We start from the raw sequence: 24,239 nt of genomic DNA, 5'->3' as shown, positions 1-24,239 counted from the left end.
CAAGTTGTCCATAAAAACCCTAACCTCTGAGCCTTCAGGGACACTGATTTAAATGATCACTCCAGTTCTTCCACATGAGCTAGTCTCACATCAAATTCTTTCTCTACAGCAAAAGAAACAAAGAAAGAAATTATTTCATGAAACACAGCTATTAACAATTAAATTAGGCTCCTCTTCATGCACTAATGTGGAATAACAGCATATCTCATTTAAAATACACACACAAAAGCCAACATTATGTAAGATATGCTACCAGGTGGGTTTTGAAAAAGAATGTGTGTTTATAAGTAAATGCATAGAATGTCTCTGGACAGATAAACAAAAAATTGGTCACTGTGTTTGCCTCCAGGGAAGAGAACTGGATGGCTGAGGTCATGAGGGTAGGAGTTAGGCATATTTTTCACTATATATGCTCTTGAACATTTTATATTTGGGAACTTTTGCACATATTACTTATTAAGAAATCATCTTTTTTTTTTTTTTTTTTTTGGTAAAGACAGGTTTTTGATATGTTACCCAGGCTGGTCTTGAACTTCTGGGCTCAAGTGATCCTTTTGCCTTGGCCTCTCAAAGTGCTGAGATTACAGGTATGAGCCACCATGCCCAGATCATAATCATTATTTTAAGATTTTTTCTAGTCATATTTTTAAGATTTTTTCTAGTTTGGAAAGCTGTTTTTTAAAAAATTAATAAACTTGTGTGTTACAGATAGAGCTTCTTGGTAAAGTAATCATCTGACTATAAAGTGATAAGTTCGAGGTTAATTATACAATTACTGCCTCATTCATGTCAAAAAAAAGTTAGAAAGGGTGTGATATCCTGACATTAAAAGTTGATTTATTTCCTCCTGTGCTTTGCTCTCCAAGTAATGTTGGGAATTATGACTGCAGTTATTGAAAATATGCCAGATACTGTCACACACAACTTGGAGGGGATCTAAACTAGCCATATCCTCCCACAGCTGGCTGAGGATTCAGTATTTGCTATAAGCAAGAGTGACAAATAAAATCAATCCTTCTTTTTTTTTTTTTTTTTTTTTTAGATGGAATCTCACTCTGTCACCCAGGCTGGAGTGCAGTGGCACGATCTTGGCTCACTGCAACCTCTGCCTCCCAGGTTCAAGCAATTCTCTGCCTCAGCCTCCCGAGTAGCTGGAATTACAGGCACCTGCCACCATGCCTGGCTAATTTTTTAATTTTTTTTAGTAGAGACGGGGTTTCACTATCTTGGCCAGGCTGGTCTTGAACTCCTGACTTCCTCATCCGCCTGCCTTGGCCTCCCAAAGTGTTGGGATTACAGGCGTGAGCCACCGTGGTGGCCAATCAATCCCATTTTTAAAATGCAATTCACGAGATAGTGGCAGAAAAGGGAATTTGACAATATGTTGGAATCTTTCTATAATGGAATTGGAAGAGAAGAGCAATAAATACCATTTGATCAGGCTTAGCCTTTCCTAGTTGTCAGTTTCTAGAAGAGGATTCGACCCATAGCTCATCTGACTCCATTTAACAAGCTCTGTTACAACATGATTACACAGAATCTACAAACACGAACTTCTATTCCTCCAGAGAAAGACATTTTCGGCTGAGTTTTTGATTATGAAGGAACCATCTGCTTCATCTATAATATTCCAGAGCTTTTGTGAATGCATCCTCAGCCTCATGATTGCTTCTTTTAGCTACGTTTACATTTTCTAGAAAGTAACAAGGTATTTACCCAGTGGTTTATCTGTAATTCACTCTTCAAGCCCTTTTGGGATAGCAGAAGGAACAGCAGTGACCTGCTCTGCAAAGCCTGCCCCATGACTTGCCACTTTGAAATTTTTCCTGGCCTGCTTTTTAACCCTAAGTCAAACTCTGATGCTATCATAAGAGCCTGGGATGCAGGTTTCAACTTGGCTCCATCTTCAGTCTAGCTACTCTTTTTTTTTTTTTTGTGGGGCCATCCCAAAAGGCAGAAGGCAGACAGGTTTACTGGGCAGCAACTGGGAAAATCAGCAGTTGGACTTGGCCACACGCTCAAGCTCGTCCTTCTTCTTGATGGCATAGGAGTTGGAGGAGCCCTTGGCAGCATTGATGAGCTCATCTGCCAGGCACTCAGCAATGGTTTTGATGTTCTGGAAGGCAGCCTCAAGAGCGCCTGTGCACTGCGGCCAGATGGCCTGATTCACACGGCGTAATGGGGACACGTCCACAGCCTGTCGTCTCACGATCCTGGCTCGCCCAATGCGTGTGGAGTCCTCTCGGGGACCACTGTTGACGATGGCGTTCACCAGGACCTGCAGAAGGTTGTCGCCTGTGAGCAACTGGATGATCTCGAAGGCGTGCTTGACGATGCGCACGATCACGAGCTTCTTGCGGCTGTTGCGGCCCTGCATCATCATGGAGTAAGTGAGGCACTCCACGATGGGGCACTGAGCTTTGCGGAAGCATTTGGCGGCATACCGCTCTGCACTATGGGGCAGGTACTTGACGTACTTCTTCTTCACTGCAGTGTAATCCTGCAGGGAAGTGTCAGATCTGCACATCATCGGAGCTCCACTTTCCAAAGAGCTTGATGCCAGGGTTCTCTGCCACCACTGGTGCTGCTGTCTCCCACTCGGTCATCCTGAGGGCACAGCCTGAGCATCTCCGTGGCTCCGCATGCACCACATGCCGCCCTGGCACAGACAGGAAGAGCCAGTCTAGCTATTAATACTTTCAACCATAGTAGTGGTTCAGAACCACCTAAGGAACTTTTGGGAAAATTCAGGTACGTGGGTCTTCCCCAAATTTCGTGAGATATGAGCCATGAGCAGATTAATGCCGTGGAGAAAGTGGGAGGATAGTGATGTGAAGTACAGGATGAGACTGGCCAGTTGGAGAGAGGCCAGTTCATTCATGACCTCTGGGCAGGTGCAGATGTTGATCTTCCATCTGAGAGCAAGGCGAAGCCACTGGAGTCTGGGAGGGAGAGGAAAGACCACTCAGATCTCTGCTCGCTTTTAAATCAACCTGGCCACTGTGTGGGGACTTGATTGGAGGGGACAAAAGTGGATGGGGTAACCCAGTTGGAAAGATTTTGTAATAATCCAGGCAGTTTGGCCTAGGAAAGTGGTGGTAGAGTAAAAGAGGAGTGGACAGATTGGAGGGGCATTCAGGAAGTGAAACCAGTGGAGAGATGTTGGTCATTGATTGGATAAAGATGGGAGGGGAAAAGGAGGTATCAAAAATAATTCTTAGGATTCTGACAAAGGCAGGAATTTAAACATCTGACTAGCCCTTCTTGGGTGATTCTTGGCGCTAGCTGAACTTGCCCTGGGACTTGGATGATGGCCATTCCTGGCAGTGTGTCATGAATCAGTGGTTTACCAGCATGATGTGTCCCAAAGGGGTGGCTGCTCACATCACCACAGCCTGAATCCTCAAGAATAATACAGTCATGGAACACTTGATGCCTCTTATTAGTTAGCAAACACAGTTTACAATTTTTAGGAAGGCATCTTATTTAGAAGCTCAATTACCAAATGATATTTGGAGAAGTTTTACAGAAATAAAATTGACAAGGGCAACTATTTATTTATAGAAATATTTTGCCAATGCTTAAAAAAATAAAAGCTACTGGCGGGGCGCAGTGGCTCACGCCTGTAATCCCAGCACTTTGGGAGGCCGAGGCGGGCGGATCACGAGGTCAGAAGATCGAGACCATCCTGGCTAACATGGTAAAACCTCGTCTCTACTAAAAATACAAAAAATTAGCTGGGCGTGATGGTGGGTGCCTGTAGTCCCAGCTACTCAAGAGGCTGAGGCAGGAGAATGGCATGAACCCGGGATGCGGAGCTTGCAGTGAGCTGAGATCGTGCCACTGCACTCCAGCCTGGGTGACAGAGCGAGACTCCATCTCTAAATAAATAAATAAATAGATAAATAAATAAATAAATAAATGCTACTTAGAAGTGCATCCTGGCTGGGTGTGGTGGCTCACACCTGTAATCCCAGTGCTTTGGGAGGCTGAGACGGGTGGATCACGAGGTCAGGAGTTCAAAACCAGCCTGGCCAAGTTGGTGAAACCCCATCTCTACTAAAAAAATACAAAAATTAGCCAGGCGTGGTGGTGGGCACCTGTAATCTCAGCTACTTGGGAGGCTGAGGCAGAGAATTGCTTGAACCTGGGAGGCTGAGGTTGCAGTGAGCCAAGATCGTGCCACTGCACTCCAGCCTGGATGACAGGGCAAGACTCCATCTAAAAAAAAAAAAAGTTTATCCTAATTCAGTTATTTTACCATATACAGTGTAAATACACATATGCAGTAAGTGTAGGTTTATGTGCTTGGGTAAAGTAAGTGTGCATCACAGGCTTTTTTTCTTTTTTTTAAATAGAGACAGGGTCTTGCTATGTTGCCCAGGCTGGTCTTGAACTCCTGGCCCGAAGCAATCCTCCCACCTCAGCCTCCCAAAGTGCTGAGATTATAGACATGAGCCATGGCACCCAGGCAAGTGCAGGCAATTTTAAGAATCTAATTGCTTTTTCCATGTTTTTCCTTCTTAATCCCTTAAAAGCAACATAATATCACTATGATGTATACAGTTAAGAAAATGGTTCTGGCCAGGTGCAGTGGCTCAAGCCTGTAATCCCAGCACTTTGGGAGGCCCAGGCGGGCAGATCACCTGAGGTCGGGAGTTTAAAACCAGCCTGACCAACATGGTGAAACCCCATCTCTACTAAAAATACAAAAAATTAGCCAGGCGTGGTGGTGCATGCCTATAATCCCAGCTACTTGGGAGGCTGAGGCAAGAGAATCACTTGAACCTGGGAGGTGGAGGTTGCAGTGAGCTGAGATTGCGCCACTGTACTCCAGCCTGGGCAACAAGAGCGAAACTCCACCTCAAAAAAAAAAAAAAAAGAAAAGGAAAGGAAAGAAAAGAAAGAAAAGAAAAAAAAGAAAATGGTTCTATCTTTACAAAATAAGTAGTGTCATTTTTTTCTTTTTTTTTTTTTGAAACTCTGAATATAAATGTGGCTTTTAATGTGTAAATCTACACTCAATGATCAGTTGATCCTACATAGACTGGTACAGGATTTTCACTCTCTCATTTACATGACTGATAAAAAAGTTCTGAGAAAATTCAAGCAGTTCAGCTGGTGATCTCTCAGTAGCAATCAAGTGACAGGTCCAAATTCCACAGGCTCTCCTCTGAACCACCACGTTGGTCTCAGCAGGTGTTGGATAAATGTACATATGCCCTCTCTTCCAAGCCAACACTCCTGAAAAGAATGTTCCTTTTCAGAGGAGGCCATTGGAAAGAACTTGACAAAGGATTTGAGTCTTCCATCTATCCTCCCCTTCTTCTTGAAATGGCCTTACCAGTACACTGCTGCTAATGAGGTGGTTTATCTGGTTTTATTGCCCTTAATTTTATTACCTGCCCAATATAATCTTGGCTGGAGCTCCCCTGCTTAGAGGCATGGTAAAGCTTTATGTCTAGGAAAGCCCCACCCAAGGAGTGTTTTTGCTTTCTTGGGTGTAGGCTCTAGGCCAGGCCTGCAGGCTGAGGTGCTGGCCCTGCTAACAGCCTAATTTAGAAGCTCTAAACCATTCTATAATATTTTCTGGCCCAGGTGGAGGTAGACACAACCCAAAGAACCAAGATTAAACGAATAACCAAAGGAAAGAGGCAAAGATCAAAGATCTGTTTCTCCATCTCCCAAGGTCATGAGAATGTCTACCCCAGGTTTTACTTGCCTTAGCGTCCAACCACTGGGAAGCCTGTGTGTGGGGAGAGACGTCAGTCATCTGGACCCTTAGCTGAGAGTTGAGCTCTAGCTAGAGCCCCTCACAAAAGTGAAGTCAAGCAATCGGGCTGAGAGTGGTGAGGTGGGAGGAGACACAAGCAGGTGGGAAATGGAGGAAGTGGGGTTTAGTTTTCAGTGAGGAAGGGCAGAGCGTTCCTTTGTCCTTCATCTGGCACTGGGCCCAATCTTGCTATTTCACTTCTCTAAGGAAATCTCTCTCTTTGCCCCTCGCCCCTCCCCTGCAACCCTAGATCACTGCATTTCTAGGGAGCAGGTTTGTCCCTTGCGACCCCAAGCACTTTCTCACTGCCCACATCCACCAATCATGATGTCAGATGCAGCTGTCACTACCAGTTCAAAAGCCTGATGTTTCCGCACCCACTGCCTTCTAGAACACTCTTCCTGATACCTTCTGTGTAAATGCCTGTAATAAAACACTTCCAATGCTATTCGTTATGTGTCGGCTTGACTCGTGCAGCTCTTTCTCAACTACTCTTGGAAGACGTGCTTTCTCTTCCTTCTTTGCTCCCCCACCCTCACTTTCTGCTGCTGGTTTGACCACAGCTGGCTGCAGGCCAAGAAAATGTGGGTGGGCAGGTGCCAGGCCCTGGCTGCTGGAAGCCGCGGGAAGCCAGGGTGCGGAGTGCGGGGGCTGCAAGGGAAGGAGGGTGTAGCCCATAAACTTTCTCCAAAAGTTTTGAGAGTATTTTGGTGGTGGTGGTGGTGGTGTTTATTTGTGTGTTGAGAAAATGTAAAAAAAAAAAAATTAATGAATCTAGGAGCTGGTTTTTTGAAAAGATCAACAAAATTGATGGACCGCTAGCAAGACTAATAAAGAAGAAAAGAGAGAAGAATCAAATAGATGCAATAAAAAACGAAAAAGGGGATATCACCACCGATCCCACAGAAATACAATCTACCATCAGAGAATACTACAAACACCTCTATGCAAATAAACTAGAAAATCTGGAAGAAATGGATAAATTCCTCGACAAATACACCCTCCCAAGACTAAACCAGGAAGAAGTTGAATCTCTGAATAGACCAATAACAGGTTCTGAAATTGTGGCAATAATCAATAGCTTACCAACCAAAAAGAGTCCAGGACCTGATGGATTCACAGCTGAATTCTACCAGAGGTACAAGGAGGAACTGGTACCATTCCTTCTGAAACTATTCCAATCGATAGAAAAAGAGGGAATCCTCCCTAACACATTTTACGAAGCCAGCATCGTCCTGATACCAAAACCTGGCAGAGACATAACCAAAAAAGAGAATTTCAGACCAATATCCTTGATGAACATTGATGCAAAAATCCTCAATAAAATACTGGCAAACCGAATCCAGCAGCACATCAAAAAGCTTATCCACCATGATCAAGTGGGCTTCATCCCTGGGATGCAAGGCTGGTTCAACATACGCAAATCAATAAATGTAATCCAGCATATAAACAGAACCAAAGACAAAAACCACATGATTATCTCAATAGATGCAGAAAAGGCCTTTGACAAAATTCAACAACCCTTCATGCTAAAAACTCTCAATAAATTAGGTATTGATGGGACGTATCTCAAAATAATAAGAGCTATCTATGACAAACCCACAGCCAATATCATACTGAATGGGCAAAAACTGGAAGCATTCCCTCTGAAAACTGGCACAAGACAGGGATGCCCTCTCTCACCGCTCCTATTCAACATAGTGCTGGAAGTTCTGGCCAGAGCAATCAGGCAGGAGAAGGAAATAAAGGGTATTCAATTAGGAAAAGAGGAAGTCAAATTGTCCCTGTTTGCAGATGACATGATTGTATATCTAGAAAACCCCATTGTCTCAGCCCAAAATCTCCTTAAGCTGATTAGCAACTTCAGCAAAGTCTCAGGATACAAAATTAATGTACAAAAATCACAAGCATTCTTGTACACCAATAACAGACAAACAGAGAGCCAAATCATGAGTGAACTCCCATTCACAATTGCTGCAAAGAGAATAAAATACCTAGGAATCCAACTTACCAGGGATGTGAAGGACCTCTTCAAGGAGAACTACAAACCACTGCTCAATGAAATAAAAGAGGATACAAACAAATGGAAGAACATTCCATGCTCATGGGTTGGAAGAATCAATATCGTGAAAATGGCCATACTGCCCAAGCTAATTTATAGATTCAATGCCATCCCCATCAAGCTACCAATGACTTTCTTCACAGAATTGGAAAAAACTACTTTAAAGTTCATATGGAACCAAAAAAGAGCCCGCATCGCCAAGTCAATCCTAAGCCAAAAGAACAAAGCTGGAGGCATCACGCTACCTGACTTTAAACTATACTACAAGGCTACAGTAACCAAAACAGCATGGTACTGGTACCACAACAGAGACATAGATCAATGGAACAGAACAGAGCCCTCAGAAATGATGCCGCATAGCTACAACTATCTGATCTTTGACAAACCTGACAAAAACAAGAAATGGGGAAAGGATTCCCTATTTAATAAATGGTGCTGGGAAAACTGGCTAGCCATATGTAGAAAGCTGCAACTGGATCCCTTCCTTACACCTTATACAAAAATTAATTCAAGATGGATTAAAGACTTATATGTTAGACCTAAAACCATTAAAATCCTACAAGAAAACCTAGGCAATACCATTCAGGACATAGGCGTGGGCAAGGACTTCATGTCTAAAACACCAAAAGCAATGGCAACAAAAGCCAAAATCGACAAATGGGATCTCATTAAACTAAAGAGCTTCTGCACAGCAAAAGAAACTATCATCAGAGTGAACAGGCAACCTACACAATGGGAGAAAATTTTTGCAACCTACTCATCTGACAAAGGGCTAATATCCAGAATCTACAATGAACTCAAACAAATTTACAAGAAAAAAACAAACAACCCCATCAAAAAGTGGGCAGAGGACATGAACAGACACTTCTCAAAAGAAGACATTTATGCAGCCAAAAAACACATGAAGAAATGCTCATCATCACTGGCCATCAGAGAAATGCAAATCAAAACCACAGTGAGATACCATCTCACACCAGTTAGAATGGCCATCATTAAAAAATCAGGAAACAACAGGTGCTGGAGAGGATGTGGAGAAATAGGAACACTTTTACACTGTTGGTGGGACTGTAAACTAGTTCAACCATTGTGGAAGTCAGTGTGGCGATTCCTCAGGGATCTCGAACTAGAAATACCATTTGACCCAGCCATCCCATTACTGGGTATATACCCAAAGGACTATAAATCATGCTGCTATAAAGACACATGCACACGTATGTTTATTGCGGCACTATTCACAATAGCAAAGAGTTGGAACCAACCCAAATGTCCAACAACGATAGACTGGATTAAGAAAATGTGGCACATATACACCATGGAATACTATGCAGCCATAAAAAATGATGAGTTCGTGTCCTTTGTAGGGACATGGATGAAACTGGAAAACATCATTCTCAGTAAACTATCGCAAGGACAAAAAACCAAACACCGCATGTTCTCACTCATAGGTGGGAATTGAACAATGAGAACTCATGGACACAGGAAGGGGAACATCACGCTCCGGGGACTGTTGTGGGGTGGGGGGAGGGGGGAGGGACAGCATTAGGAGATACACCTAATGCTAAATGACGAATTAATGGGTGCAGGAAATCAACATGGCACATGGATACATATGTAACAAACCTGCACATTGTGCACATGTACCCTAAAACCCTAAAGTATAATAAAAAAAAAAAAAAAAAGGAAAAAAAAAAAAAAAAAAAAAAAAAAAAAAGAAAATGTAAAAATACTCATTCTGAGTAAGAGCAAGATATGTTCCTCTTGGAATGCTCTCCAATATACGTTATTAAGTGAAAATGCTCTGTGATAAGGATTGGCAGTGTGTAATTCTTTGTGCTGTTTGTTTTCTTTTTTCTTTTTTTTTTAAGTTCAGGGATACATGTGCAGAACGTGCAAGTTTGTTACATTGGTATACATGTGCCATGGTGGTTTGCTGCGCCTATCAACTCATCATCCAGGTTTTAAGCCCCGCATGCATTAGGTATTTGTCCTAATGCTCTCCCTTCCCTTTCCCCCAAACCTGCGACAGGCCCCCGTATGTGATGTTCCCCTCCTTGTGTCCATGTGTTCTCATTGTTCAACTCCCACTTATGAGTGAGAACATGCGGTGTTTGGCTTTCTGTTCCTGTATTTGCTGAGAATTATGGTTTCCAGCTTCATCCATGTCCCTGCAAAGGACATGAAAGTGCTGTTTGTTTTCTAAGTATATGCATATATATACATACTTCTATATGCATAAGACTTCTCTAGGAGGAGAAACAGAATTGTTTACAGTGATTGCCCCTGAAGAATGAGTTGGGTGTGTGCTGTGGGTGGGGGAATTTCTACTTTTTAGTGTATATGCTTCTGCATTATTTTTTACTCTATCACATGTAGTGCCTTTATAATAAACAAGTCTAAAGATTTTAAAAAGAAATATTAATTCCTTGTCTTTCAGTGATTTACTCAGAATCATTAATAAGGTACTAAGTGGGAGGTGAGGCTGAATAATACAGTATAATTCCATCTTACCTGGTAGGTTAAACAATTTATAATAATACCATTCTGAATATTTATTATGCAAAATAGTAATTGCCCTTGCTTTGTGTACTTTATTTAATACTTATCAAAATCAAATAAGGTAGCTACTTTACAATCTTCATCTTACAAATCAGAAAACAGGCTTAGAGGAAGTCACATACCATTCACAAGGTCACACAGCTAGTTAGTGAGAGGTTTGGGAACTGAGCACTTCATAAGGGCAGAGAACACATTTACCTCCTCTAACACTAAATCTCCAAGTCTTAGCAAAACCTCTGATACTTGGCAAGGGACACAGACATACTTGTTGAATAAATGAATAATAAGCGTATTATTAAACATATACATATGCCCCCAACTACTATATTAAATTCAAAAACTATACTTGGGCTGGTGCAGTGGCACACACCTGTAGTCCTGCTACTCAGGAGGCTGAGGCAGGAGAATCACTTGAGTCCAGGGGTTCAAGGCTGCATTGAGTTATCATTGCATCGGTGTACTCCAGCCTGGGTGATGAATGATACCCCATCTCTAAAAAAAAAAAAAAATTAGGCCAGATGCGGTGGCTCATGCCTATAATCCCAGCACTTTGGGAGGCTGTGGTGGGTGGATCACTTGAGGTCAGGAGTTTGAGACAAGCCTCGCCAACACGATGAAACCCCGTCTCTACTAAAAATACAGAAATTAGCCAGGTGTGGTGGCAGGCGCCTGTAATCCCAGCTACTCAGGGAGCCAAGACAGGAGAATCGCTTGAACCCGGGAGGCGGAGGTTGCAGTGAGCCGAGATCGTGCCATCACACTCCAGCCTGGGGGACAAGAGTGAGACTTCGTCTCAAAAAAGAAAAGAAAAAGAAGTAAAAGTTTAAAAAATTGAAAAAAGAAAAAGAAAATAATAAGCTATACTTAGGGCAGCCAAAAAGCACTTTGTCAGCAAGAGGTCCTGAATCACAGTGGCATGAAAAGAGACCCAAAACCCAAGGTAAGCCTCACCTGTTGGTTTCTGCTCTAAAACTTCAGCTTCATACTCCCCACTCACCTACAGGAGTGATTTTGTTCTACCAACTGACTTACTACCCTAGCACTTAATTTATTCATCAGATATACAGTAAGCATCTCCTAGGTACCTGGCATTGAGGGTACTGCAGTGGTAAACATAGACAATTTTACATTTTTTTACATTTTCCTCTAGTTTTTGTCCAAATGGGGAAGACAATAAATAAATAAATAAATACATAAATACATAAGAAAATTATCAGTTTGTATTAGTACTTTAAAAAAAAACTATTTAGGCTGGGCACGGTGGCTCACACCTGTAATCCCAGCACTTTGGGAGGTCAAGGTGGGCAGATCACCTGTGGTCAGGAGTTCAAGACCAGCCTAGCCAACATGGTGAAACGCCGTCTCTACTAAAAAAATACAAAAAAATTAAGCGTGGTGGCGGGTCCCTGTAATCCCAGCTACTCAGGAGGCTGAGGCAGGAGAATCGCTTGAACCCGAGAGGCGGAGGTTGCAGTGAGCTGAGAATGCACCATTGCACTACAGCCTGGGCAACAAGAGTGAAGCTCCATCTCAAAAAAAAAAAAACTATTTAAAATAGATGTCTTGTAGGGCATTGGTAGGGGGTTGTAGCAAGCCCCAGATGCTGATGCTGGTATTAGTACTTTAAAACAAAACAAAAAAAACAAACAAAAAAATGACCCCACAAATACCAATTATTTTTATGAAAAAAAGTAATTTTTTTTGGAGGCAAAGTCTCACTCTCTTTCCCAGGCTGGAGTGCAGTGGCACGACCTTAGCTTACTGCAACCTCCGCCTCCCAGGTTCAAGTGATTCTCTTGTCTCAGACTCCCAAGTAGCTGGGATTACAGGCACCCACCACCACACTTGGCCAATTTTTTGTATTTTTAGTAGAGATGGGGTTTCACCATGTTGGTCAGGCTGGTCTGGAACTCCTGACCTCAGGTGATCCACCAGCCTCGGCCTCCCAAAGTACTGGGATTATAGGCATTACCCACCACTTGAACCCGGGAGGCAGAGGTTGCAGTGAGCCAAGATCACGCCATTGCATTCCAGCCTGGGCAACAAGAGTGAAATTCCATCTCAAAAAAAAAAAAAAAATCCTTTTAAATAAGTTATTGAATGCAAAAAGATTGATTCAGACCTTTACCTCACACCATAATCAAAAAGTTAACTCAAAATGAATCAGACACCTAAATGTAAGAGCTAAAAATATACAACTTTTAGAAGAAAATATAGGAGAAAAATCTTTGTGAACTTGTGTTGGGCAGAAATTTTTGAGATACAACACCAAAAGCATAACCCTTAAAGAAAAAAACTGATAAATTGGACTTCATCAAAATTTCAAACTTGTACTATAAAAAACATCATTAAGAAAGGGAAAAGAGGCCAAGTACAGTGGCTCACACCTGTAATCCCAGCACGTTGGGAGGCTAAGGCAGAAGGATCAGTTGAGCTCAGGAGTTTGAAACCAGCCTGGACAACATAGTGAGACCCTGTCTCTACAAAAAAATTAAAACAATAAAGATAAAATCTTTAAAAGGTAAAAAGACAAGCCATAGGCTGTGAGAAAATATTTTCAAATCATATATCTGATTAAGAACGTGTATCCATAGTATATATATAGAACTCTTACAGTTCAATAAGACAAACATCCAATTAAAACTGGCAAAATCCTTCTCGTCTCCCACTGTTTCATTTGACTAGCCTAAAAATACAGGCAAAAGATTTGAATATACATTTTGCTGAATTACATAAATGGCTAATAAGCACATTGAAAAGATGCTTAACATTATTAATCTTTAGGGAAATTCACATTAAAACCATGTAAGATACTATTCACACCCACTAGAATGGCTATAATTTCAGTCATGCAGTAACATAAATTGACAAGAATATGGAGAAAGACACATACATTGTTGTGCCTTCATATATTATAAGTGGTAAGATAAAATGATGCAGCCACTTTGGAAAACATGGCAGTTTCTTAAAATGTTAAACATAAGTTTACTGTATTATCTAGCAATTCCATTCCCAGGTATCTAACGAAGGAAAATGGAAACATATGATCACACAAAGACTTGAATAAACACAAATGTTCACAGCGGCATTATTCATAAGAACTGAAAAAATGGGAACAATCCAACTGTCCATCAGCTGATAAACAAAAAGCATATATCCACACATTGAAATACTGTTTCACAATAAAAGAAATGAAATAGTGATACTTGCAACAATATGAGTTAACCTCAAAACCATTTATAATTGAAAGAAGCCAGTCACAAAAGACCACATAATGATGTGGGTTCATTTTATATGAAGTGCCCAGAATAGTCAAAATTATGGAGACAGAAAGGAAGTCAGTGGTTTCCTGGGGTTTGAAGTAGGAATGAGGATTAACTGCAAATGATTAAGAGAGATCTTCTTGGGGTGAAGGCAAACTTCTAAAACTGGATTATGGACACAGAGGGAAGACCAGTGAAGACACAGGGAGAAGACAGCCAGCTACAAGCCAAGGAGAGAGGCCTCGGAAGAAACCGACCCTCCTGACACCTTGATCTCAGACTTTCTGGCCTCTAGAATGTGAAGAAATAAATTTCGGTTGTTTAAGCCAAAAATTTAAAATAAAATTTAAAACTGGATTACAGTGATGGTTGTACAACTGGGTAAATTATTGAATTGTGTATTTAAAACCGGTGAAAGTTACAGAATGTTACTGTACCTCACTAAAGTCATTAAGAAAAAAGGAGGCCGGGCGCAATGGCTCATGCTTGTAATCCCAGCACTTTGGGAGGCTGAGGTGGGAGTATAACTTGAGCCTAGGAGTTCAAAACCAGCCTGGGCAGCATGGTGAAACCCCGTTTCTACAAAAATTAGCCAGGTGTGGTGGCTAGCACCAGTAGTCCCAGCTACTTGGGAGGCTGAGGAGGGAGGATCACTTGAGCCCAGGGAGTTGAAGCTGTAGTGAGCTGTGTTTGCACCACTGCACTCCAGCCTAGGTGACAGAGTGAGACCCTGTCTCAAAAAAAGAAAAGAAATGTAAGAAAAAAGAAAAGAAAAGAAAAGAAAAGAAAAGAAAAAGAAAAGATATTTGGGGGCTTTTGGCTAGATGTCTGATCTGCTTTTCTATCATCCTCCCCAATGTATTTGGGTCAGCTTCCCTCCTGGTTTGAATTTCTCCATCCCTGCCTGCCTCATCCTTCCACACATAGACCACCCTTCTCCCCATGATTTACTTTGTCCTTTGTTTTTCAGGCCCACCACCTTTTCTAGTCTGCCTTCTGGACTCTTCATTTCTTCCTGGACCTTCTTGTTAAGAGCAGAAATAGAGACAAAGATTCTCATCAGTTCCCTTTGGAGTCCTGTGTAGCTGCCCAGGCCAGTGGAAGGTGTTGGAATGTGACTTCAGCACATTCCAGTCATCCTGAACCCTGTTAGGGAAGAATGAGCCGTTGCTCAATTAGGGGGAGTGTTTTATGGCCTGTTATTGTTACTCTTACATTGTCAGACTTTTGGAGGAAACAGAGGATTAATTATTTACAAAGCTGTGATGAAACTTCCACTAAAATGCTTTCACACCTAGAGGGGAAAGACCTATATATAAGCCAAATGTTTCAAGGAATTTTTAAAAAATCATCTTCTACTTTAATCGTCATTTCTCTCAAACATTCTAAAATTGGAGGGAAGAAAAGCTGTGTGAGAGGAAATCATTGGAACTTTTTAAAGAGTACTTAAATAGTACTTAATTATTTTTATCATTTTTTCTAGCTACAAATAGAAACATAAATGAAGAATACATTTATTTTAAAGTCTGATTTTTCTTTAACAGCCTATGGAAGGACTTCCATGAACAATCACAAATTTCCTTCAGTTTCAGAGCACCTGCGTGAAGAGAACATTCCAATAAGAGAGATTATAAGTTTTGGTGGTAATTACTTGGAACCCTGAGTTATTAGGCGCTATTAATTGTCTGAAATATAACCAGAAGAAAAATAAACATCAGAGAGGAAATCTAGCATGGCTACAATTAACTTCAATTACGATCCTTCTAATCTATAGGAAAATCTCAGTCAGTGTTTCAAAATTGATTTCATTAACTTTAAAGTAACTTTTTAGTAATCTTTTAAGTAATTTTTAGTTTAACCAGCTAGCAATCTTTGTTCTTTATTTAACTGGATGTGAGTCCAAAACTCCTTTTACCAGTGTTTTCAGACACCCTTTTTTTTTTTTTTTTTTTTTTAAGTCAATGGTGTTTATGCGGTTAACCTTTAATGGGAAGCCACTCACGCAGAACACCTGCACAGGAGCCAGCGACTCCAACCATCGCTCCCAGGCAGAGGGCTGTGAAATCGGAGCCCACCACCAGGACCTCGGGTCTCATCTCAAAAACTTCTGAGTTTTCATCTGCCTGATGAACCTCTTCATCTCCTCGGATCACCTTGAACTCCACACATCCATACCCCAGGTCCTCAGTTCTTCCTGCCCAAGGTGAACACACACATCCCTTTGTTTTGGATTCTTTCCAAATTTGAGACAATGGTAGTGATCACATTCTTCCTCTCCTCCATGCCACCACCCCACATCAACTAGAGTCCTGTGAGTCCCATCTCTGACACATCTCTCATCCCTGCTCTTTGTTTCTTCCTCTCTGCCACCGTCCTATTTCTGGCAGTTGCTTCTTAAGCAGTCATTTGGCTTTACTTCCATCCATCAGACACGCTGTAAGATGGGGTCACTTTCACTGCACTGCTCAGACCATTTCACTCCTTGCTTTAACATCTTCATGGAAGTTCTTTTGCCACTTGGTAAACAGGGTAAACCCCTGACATCCAAGGTCTTCTTCAGAAGGGCTATGGACACAGCCTGTTATGTCCTAGGGTTACCTTACATTAATCCACAGTGTCTTTATAGTCCAATCAAGGTAGATCACATACCATTTCCAGAACAAGCCCCTGTGCATTTCTACATCCTGACTCTGCCTCTCCTACTCTGTCAACCACATATATCTGCCAGCATTTACCTGCTTTCAATACCCTTCCCCAGGAAGCATTCCAGAGGAGTCTTTCTTGAGCAGGAAGTATATTCTAACCTCTCCTTTGTTCTTTTAGCAATGTGCAATGGGCTTAAAACTCCCTTAGGCAATAGCATAATTTTCTATCTTTAAAGTTGTACCTTTTTTCCCTACAGAGACTGAAACCTCAAGAAGGGCAGACAACATGTTTTCTTCCTCTTTTGACATAACAGGCAATAACATATCATGAAATGTGTGTTTTAGTGCCGGCAGGTTTGAATCCTCACTCTGCTACTTACTTGCTGAGTTACCTTGAGCAAATGACTTAACATCTCTGAGCCCGTTTTCTCATCTGTAAAATGGGAATACTATTAGCATTAGCCTTTAGAGGGTATTAAATTATTAAAGTTCCTTGAATAATATACATTAAAGATACGTTCTTCAAAAGGCACTTGTTGCCAAGAGCAGTGGTTCACATCTATAATCCCAGCACCCTGGGCTCAAGTGAGGAGGAGGGCTCAAGAGACCCTCGCACTTCAGCCTCCCAAGTAGCTGAGACTACAGCTGCACACCACCACACCTGGTTAATTTCTTTTTTTTTTTTTTTGAGATGGGGTCTCACTCTGTCACCCAGGCTGGAGTGCAGTGGCGTGATCTTGGCTCACTGCAACCTCTGCCCCCCAGGCTCAAGAGATTCTCCCACCTCAGTCTCCTGAGTAGCTGGGACCACAGGCATGTGCCACCATGCCTGGCTAATTTTTGTATTTTTAGTAGAGACAGGGTTTGCCACGTTGCTCAGGCTGGCCTCGAACTCCTGAGATCAAGTGATCGTCTTCCTCGGCATCCCAAAGTGTTAGGATTACAAGCGTGAGCCACTTCACCTGGCCAAATTTTTTTTTTTTTTTTTTTTTTTTTTTTTTTTTTTTTTTGTAGAGATGGGGCCTCACTATGTAGCCTAGGCTCCTCTTAAACTCCTATCCTCAAGCAGTCTTCCTGCCTTGGCTTCCCAAAGTGTTGGGATCACAAGTGTGAGCCACAAAAGCTGGCTTTGTTTCATATTTTTAACAAGTGGGCCTCATGGTCATTGACTTGCAGCCATTGAAGCAACACCTACCACAAAATTGACTGCAATAGGTGATATATAGAGATATATGTGTCCTTTTTCCTGTACTCACTCAGTTTTCCTTTTGAAGCAGTCAGGATTTGACTGGAACGAAGGGGAGAAGTGAGACCAAAAAGGAAGTGTGGATTAAGCTGCTCTTCAACTTTACAACACAGAAGAATCACCTGCAACCCTTTTGACCATGCAAAAGACCCAATGATGACCACTGGAAATATTTGAGAAGTTCAGGGGTATGGAGCTGAAAAAAAAAAAAAAAAAAAAAAAAAAACAGTTCAGTAGAGTAGTGGGAATAACAGCCTATATGTGATAGCTGAAATTATGGTACATCTCCAAAACGATTAAGGAAAAAGAAGCCCATAAACAATAGAGAATAGAAGGGATCCATCACCAAATTAGTAGAAGTAATAAAGAATTTCCAAGGCCGGGAACAGTGGCTCATGCCTGTAATCCCAGCACTTTGGGAGGCCAAGGCGGGCGGATCACGAGGTCAGGAGTTTGAGACCAGCCTGACCAACATGGTGAAACCGTCTCTACTAAAGATACAAAAATTACCCAGACACAGGCATGGTGGCACGCACCTGTAATCCCAGCTACTCAGGAGGCTGAGGCAGGAGAATCACTTGAGCCCAGGAGGTTGAGGTTGCAGCAAGCTGAGATCACACCATTGTACTCCAGCCTGGGTGACAGAGCAAGACTCCATCTCAAAAAAAAAAAAAATAAAATAAAAAGAATTTCCAGATAATAACGCTAAAAATGCAGATCCAGAAATTCAGATTCAGAAAATGTGACATGTAGCCCAGAAATCCACACTTTTCACAACGGGCCTGAACATGATGTAGATCCATTTTAAGAAATAATAGTACATCTTCGTTTTGTTTTGTTTTGTTTGAGACGGAGTCGGAGTCTCCCTCTGTCGCCAGGCTGGAGTGCAGTGGTGTGATCTCGGCTCACTGCAGCCTCCGCCTCCCAGGTTCAAGCAATTCTCCTGCCTCAGCCTCCCGAGTAGCTGGGACAACAGACATGTGCTGCCACGCCTGGCTAATTTTTGTATTTTTAGTAGAGATGGGGTTTCACCATGTTGGCCAGGAGTGTCTCGACCTCGTGACCTCATGATCCGCCCACCTCGGCCTCCCAAAGTGCTGGGATTACAGGCATGAGCCACCACGCCCGGCCCCGTATATCTTGTTTTATAAGCAAGCAAAACCCCAAAGAATGAAATGCTCAACTGAAGTTCTTTTGATATTCAGTTTCTCTTTTATATTTCTAATAATGACCTTATTACATGAGAGGAAAGAAATTATCTTCTATTCCCTATGGTCCAACGACAGAGCTAACGCTAGAAGAAAGTCATGTTAATTAAATTAAACATCAGGATAATTTTAATTTATCCTTCCTTCATCACATCTACACAATTCAAAACACAGCTCCAGGACAGGTGCGATGGCTCATGCCTGTAATCCCAGCACTTTGGGAAGCCAAGGCAGGTGGATCACTTGAGGTCAGGAGTTCGAGACCAGCCTGGCCAACATGGTGAAACCCCATCTCTACTAAAAATACAAAAATTAGCCGGGCGTGGTAGTGTGCACCTATAATCCTAGCTACTCGGGAGGCTGAGGCAGGAGAATTGCTTGAACCCAGGAGGCAAAGGTTGCAGTGAGCCAAGATCCTGCCATGGCAGTCCAGCCTGGCCAGTAGAGCCAGACTCCATCTCAGAAAAAAAAAAAAAAAAGAAGTGCATATTAATTAATTCAGTTATTTTACCATATACAGTGTAAATATACATATACAGTGAGTGTAGGTTTATGTGTTTGGGTAAAGTGTGTGTGTATCACAGCCTTTTTTTTTCTTTTTAATAGAGAGGGAGTCTTGCTATGTTGCCCAGGCTGGTCTTGAACTCCCGGCCCCAAGCAATCCTCCCACCTCAGCCCCCCAAAGTGCTGAGATTACAGGCATGAGCCAAGGCACCCAGGCAGAAGCAGGCAAGATCGTGCCACTGCAGTCCAGCCTGGCCAGCAGAGCCAGACTCCATCTCAAAAAAAAAAAAAAAAAAAAACAAGGCCGGGCATGGTGGCTCATGCTTGTAATCTCAGCACTTTAGGAGGCCGAGGCAGTCAGATCACCTGAGGTCGGGAGTTCGAGACCAGTCTGACGAACATGGAGAAACCGTGTCTCTACTAAAAATACAAAAAAAAAAAAATTAGCCAGGCATGGTGGCGGATGCCTGTAATCCCAGCTACTTGGGAGGCTGAGGCAGGAGAATCACTTGAACCCGGGAGGCAGAGGTTGCGGTGAGCTGAGATGGCGCCATTGCACTCCAGCCTCGGCAACAAGAGTGAAACTCCTTCTCAAAACAAACAAACAGACAAACAAAAAACATAGGTCTTTGAGTGAAAGAGTGACAGAACAAGGCTTGTGTTTTAGAAAATTACCCGCAGACAGATAAGTCAATTAAGAATAAATTATAATAGTCCAAGCCATGGATAATGAAGGTTGGAGCTAGGATTGTGACACTGACAATGAAGTAAGGGGTTAAATTCAAGACTTTCAGAGGGAGAGATTACAAGATATCTAAGAGAAAGGATGCAGGAGGAGAGGCGGAGGGAATGGAAATTTACAAGACTTAATTTGGGTGGTTGTGTATGTGGAGATCTTATTAGCCATACTAGCAAACAGGAGAGGAGAGCTCAGTTTAAGGTATGGGAATGAGGGTAGTAGAAATAATGTCCTGTTCTACTTGGAGAACTGTGAAATATCCAGCTGGAGTGTTTGTGAGCAGTTGAGGATATAGACCAGGAGGTCAGGAGCAAAGCTGAAGCTGCATGTGGAGATAACAGTCAATAAGAGTTGAAATTATTGGGGAAAAATGGATGTCTAAGGGGTGGCTAGGGTAAAAGAAATCAGTGAAAGAGATCAAAAAGGATCTATCACCAAAGTAGCAGAAGAGGTAGAAGAGGATGGTATACTTGGAACCATGGAGAATGCAGTCATCCCTTCATATCTGTGGCAGTTGGTTCCAGGACCCCTGTAGATAGCAACATCCACAGAGGTTCAAATGGTGTTAGGGACAGGCATGGTGGCTCATGCCTGTAATCCCAGCACTTTGGGAGGCTGAGGCAGGAGTGTCACTTGAGCCCAGGAATTTGAGACCAGCTCGGGCAACATAGTGAGACCTTGGCTCTATTAAAAAGCAAAAAAATTAGCCAGGCATGGTGGTATATGCCTGTAGTCCCATCTACTAAGGAGGCTGAGGTGAGAGGATAGCTTGAGTCCAGGAGGTGGAGGCTGCAGTGAGTTATGATCATGCCACTGCACTCCAGCCCAGGCAACACAGAGAGACTCTGTCTCAAAAAAGAATAAAAAATAATAATTTTTTAAAATGCTATAATATTTACATATAACCTGCCCATAGTCTCTTGTAAACTTTAAATCTTCTCTAGATTACTTATCATACCTAATGAAATGTAAATGCTATATAAGTGTTAGTTTTTAAATCTGTATAATTTTTATTGTTGTACTGATATTTTTTTACTGTTTGTTCCTTAATACTTTTGTTCCGGGATTGGTTAAATTCCTGTATGCAGAATGCTCAGATAAGGAGAATCGACTGGGCTGCAGTTTCCAAAAAACATAAATGTCAAAAAGTGAAAGGGGTGGCTCCCCTCGGTGCCAGCCCTGCGAGCAGCCCCAGCCTTTGGTGATGTCCTCCTTCTGACATCTGCACAGACAGTGAGAAATAGAGCTGCAGGCTGAAGCTTCAAAGTAATGGAAGAAGCCCTAAAATGAATTAAAGGTGTCAGCTGTGGGCTTTGAAAAAAGTTATGTGAAAACCTGTTGTCTTAAGATAGGGGGTGTAAAGATCTTCATGATAAAATGTCCGTAAATGGTTATCTCCCAGTGATGCCAAATGGGACCAACACAGTCCTGCCTCTGCTGCTCACTGTTAAGACCTATAAAATAATCTCAGCTAGACGTGGTGGCTCATGCTTGTAATCCCAGCACTTTGGGAGGCCAAGGCGGGCAGATCACTTGAGGTCAGGAGTTTGAGATCAGCCTGGCCAACATGCCAAAACTCCATCTCTACCAAAAATACAAAAATTAGCCAGGCGTGGTGGTAGTCACCTGTAATCCCAGCTACTCGGGAGGCTGAGGAAAAAGAATTGCTTGAACCTGGGAAGCAGAGGTTGCAGTGAGTGGAGATCGCGCCACTGCACTCCAGTCTGGGCGACAGAGCAAGACTCTGTCTAAAAAAAAATCTCCTCAAAAGAAGGGGAGAAAGATGAGAGGTCGTGTATGAAGCCTCCTTGATCTCACCTCCCTCCTGATTTAAACACCATCCAGATGTAGATGGCTCGCTAGTCTTCGTCTCTCATCCAGATCTCTCCTCCAAATTTAACTCATTCATTCATCAATCTAAACAGAATGTGTAGACAGCCCTTCTACGTGCAGACACTGTGCTGAGAAGACAACGCTTCCCAAGATCAGCGGCCTGTCCTCCAGGAGCTCCAACATAGAGCTTTACAGACACATACCAGAAAGTTCTACACTATGTGATACACAGGAGGGGCTCCTCACCCACCCCCAGGCTTAGGGAGTTAAGGAAAGCTTCCTAGAGGAGTGACATCTTAGCTGAGACATGAAGGAGGAAGAAGGTTAAACAGAAAACAGGGGGAAGGTAGATGTTTTCAAGCCTGGAGGTGAGAGAAGGCCATGTGTTCAGTGAACTGAGGGTTTAGGGCAAGTGAGAGGAATGACGATGGGTGAGTCTGAGATGTGGGCAGAAGATAGATGATAGCAGGCTTTGAAAGTCATATTAAAAATAAAAACTGAAAAATGAAAAAAGAAAGGTATTATTTACACAATCATAAGTATAATAGCAAACACACACATGGCAATTACTATGTGCACTTGGTATGTTTTATGTTTTCAATCTGCATTAACTAAGTGTTACAAGAATCCTATGAGGAAAGGCCGGGCGCGGTGGCTCACGCTTGTAATCCCAGCACTTTGGGAGGCCGAGGCGGGCGGATCACGAGGTCAGCAGATCGAGACCACGGTGAAACCCCGTCTCTACTAAAAATACAAAAAACAATTAGCCGGGCGTGGTGGCGGGCGCCTGTAGTCCCAGCTACTCGGAGAGGCTGAGGCAGGAGAATGGCGGGAACCCGGGAGGCGGAGCTTGCAGTGAGCCGAGATCGCGCCACTGCACTCCAGCCTGGGCGACAGAGCGAGACTCCGTCTCAAAAAAAAAAAAAAAAAGAATCCTATGAGGTAAGTACTATTAGAATCCCATTTATCTGATAGTTAAGAGATATATTGACAGGTTTTGAACTGGCAACTGGCCGCTACAGCCTCCTCCTCTCTGGCTCCCGGCCTCCTCCAGGCTTGTTTCCCTCCTTTATTTTTTTATTTTTTATTTTTTTTGAGACGGAGTCTCACTCTGTGGCCCAGGCTGGAGTGTAGTGGCGTGACCTCGGCTCACTGCAACCTCTGCCTCCCAGGTTCACGCCATTCTCCTGCCTCAGCCTCCGGAGTAGCTGGGACTACAGGCGCCCATCACCACGCCTGGCTAATTTTTTGCATTTTTAGTAGAGATGGGGTTTCACCGTGTTAGCCAGAATGGTCTCGATCTCCTGACCTCGTGATCCGCCCGCCTCAGCCTCCCAAAGTGCTGGGATTACAGGCGTGAGCCACCACGCCCGGCCTCCTTCCTTTAAATCTACCTCTCTCCAAAATGCAAACACACAGCAACTTCTCTCAGATGATTGTTCACAGAAAAAAAATAAAAATCTTTAAAGTTAATAAAAAAAGGAAAACATATGTAAAATAATAATAATAAAATGCAAACACAACCATGTAAGGCCTCAACTTTAAACATGGCAAGGCCTCCTGTAGCTAGTGAGCATGTTTTGGGTCAAGTCACTCTCCTCATTACCCGTGGCTCGCTTTCACGGCAAGTACACATGTCCAGGAGGGGGTCTGCAGTGCCAAGTGTGGCCAGGCTCTGCCCTCAGCCCTTTCCATGAACTGACTCAATTCCCACAATAATCATACATTACAGTTACTGAGGAATGAGGACGTCAGGTAACCTATCAAAGGACACAAAGTTGTGACCGGGATGGACACCCTGGCTCCAGATGTGCATCCCTAGCCTGAGGAGGGCACAGAAAGGCATGTCCACTGAGGTTTGGGAGAAAATAAAATGAAAACAAACTTCACTGAAGCTTTGAGATGATTCTGCTGAGAAGTACCACCACCTACCCTCACACAGTGGGATCGTCACAAATGTGCAAACCTAGCTCCTCCACGTGGCTCTCACCTGCCCTTCCAGGGCCGCTCCACACTCTCCCTGATATGTGGTGGTGGCCCCCGCAGTTTTGCTGCCCTGTCTTCTGCTCTCAGCTTCTGCTTGCCTTCACTTTGTGATGTGGCCTTCCCTTTTTCAGTTTCTCCTCTAGACTCCTGAGGGCAGGAGTCATGTTCCCTCCTCATCTGCCCACTGCCTAGCCCAGTATCTAGGTCAAGGTAGCACCAGCACCCCCAATCTCACATAGATAATGCTGAATATAGGTCATCAGGTTGGGCCTACTCTTTCTAACTCACCTTGAATTTCCCCCCCCATTCAATTTTACAATGCCATATAATATTGTAACTCTGGGTGTTTTGTTTTGGTTTGGTTTGGTTTTGAGATGGAGTCTCGCTGTATCGCCTAGGCTGGAGTGCAGTGGCGCAATCTCAG

General features: G+C 42.9%; 1 long non-coding RNA gene and 1 pseudogene across 1 annotated transcript; both read right to left on the bottom strand.

The window, feature by feature from the left end:
* LOC129486539 (uncharacterized) lies at window positions 1–23,876 on the bottom strand. The gene is made up of 3 exons (XR_008659015.2): window positions 23,758–23,876; window positions 14,606–14,678; window positions 1–103 (listed from the first exon to the last, which is right to left on the bottom strand). It is a non-coding gene; the product is annotated as an uncharacterized lncRNA (long non-coding RNA).
* On the bottom strand, window positions 1,961–2,642 carry LOC129486537 (small ribosomal subunit protein uS7-like; annotated as a pseudogene).
* Window positions 23,877–24,239: the final 363 nt, after the last annotated feature.

This window comes from Symphalangus syndactylus, chromosome 7, assembly GCF_028878055.3.
Source record: "Symphalangus syndactylus isolate Jambi chromosome 7, NHGRI_mSymSyn1-v2.1_pri, whole genome shotgun sequence".
Taxonomy (NCBI): Eukaryota; Metazoa; Chordata; class Mammalia; order Primates; family Hylobatidae; genus Symphalangus; species Symphalangus syndactylus.
This window is presented reverse-complemented; position numbering and strand designations above follow the sequence as displayed.